Raw genomic sequence first — 1,584 nt, 5'->3', positions numbered from 1 at the left:
ATCGAAAAGTTCGTTAAAATGATATATCCCTACAAATGAACAAAAAAGGGATACCCTCAATGAAAGGGCCCTTATATATATATACAGGGCCCTTCTATTGAGGGATCCCTATTTTTTGTCACTTTTAGGGGTCCACACCATTAGATCTGTTTTTTAATGGGCTTAGATGGTTGAGATTAAAATAAAAAATTTAACACTTATGTTAAACCTACACCGTTCAAGATTATTAAAAATAAATCATTCATTTGGATGACTTAACTATCACCAAATTTTCTGAAAATTTGTAGAAATGATCTACTCATATAGCCCAATGAATTGAATGGTAGAGATTTGATTTTGTGATCGAAAAGTTCGTCAAATGATCTATCCCTAGAAATGAACAAAAAAATGGATCTTTCATTAGAAGGGCCTGAAATTATATATATATATATATATACTGAGATGATGTGGAGCGGACTTGCGCAAGTGTGCACGGACCTCCGATCGCCACCATCCGGCGTCGACGATGGTGCGCCTCTCCCCCAGTAGACTTCAGCAGCGTTCTCGATCACTTTCTCTCCCCGGCGAGTCCGCCGAATTCTAGTTTCCGTATATATCGACTTTATTTGAAATTTTGGAATTTCTCACCGGAAAACTGGAATTCGGCGGATTCGCCGGGGAGGGAAAGCGACTGGGGACGCTGCTGGAGTTCGCTGGGGTGAAGGCGCGCCGTCGTCGGCGCCGGATGATGGCGAACGGAGCTCCGTGCGCATGTGCGCTCCATATCCGGCCTATATATCCTTCCAATGAGGGATTCATTTTTTTGTTCATTTCTAGGGATAGATCATTTGACGAACTTTTCGATCACAAAATCAAATCTCCACCGTTCGGTTCGTTGGGCTATATGAGTAGATCATTTATACAAATTTTCAGAAAATTTGGTGATCGTTAAGTCATCCAAATGAGAGATTTATTTTTAATAATCTTGAACGGTGTAGGTTTGACATAAGTGTTAAGTTTTTTGTTTTAATCTCAGCCATCCAAGCTCATTAAAAACAGATATAATAGTGTGGACCTATCCCTAAAAGTGTTAAGTTTTAATCTCCATTTTTTGTTTTAATAGTGTGGACCTATCCCTATTTTTTGTCACTTTTGTTTTAATCTCAGTCATCCAAGCCAATTAAAAAACAGATCTAATGGTGTGGACATATCCCTAAAAGTGACAAAAAATAGGGATTCCTCATTGGAAGGGTCCTGTATATATATACAGTCCTTTTCAAATAAGGACCTCCGGCCTTACCTTAGTTAAGGTACAGATTTCCTTAATTTGACTTATTTTTCGATCATATTTTCTCATCATAGCCATTCAGTATTTAGATATACATGATTAGATCATTTATGCAAATTTTCAGCTAATTTGGTTATTGTTAAGGTATCGAAAATAAATGTATTAAATCAATGAACAAACCGAATCTGTTCACCCTGAACTGTACGTTATTTTGACTCTAAATCACAGTTTTGAATGCCCGAACGATTATCAATTTAGCTAAAAAATTTGTAGAGATGATCTACTCATATATACCTAGATACTAAACGGTTAAGATG

The sequence above is a fragment of the Fragaria vesca genome, linkage group LG7 (assembly GCF_000184155.1).
Source record: "Fragaria vesca subsp. vesca linkage group LG7, FraVesHawaii_1.0, whole genome shotgun sequence".
In the NCBI taxonomy this organism is placed as follows: Eukaryota; Viridiplantae; Streptophyta; class Magnoliopsida; order Rosales; family Rosaceae; genus Fragaria; species Fragaria vesca.
This window is presented reverse-complemented; position numbering follows the sequence as displayed.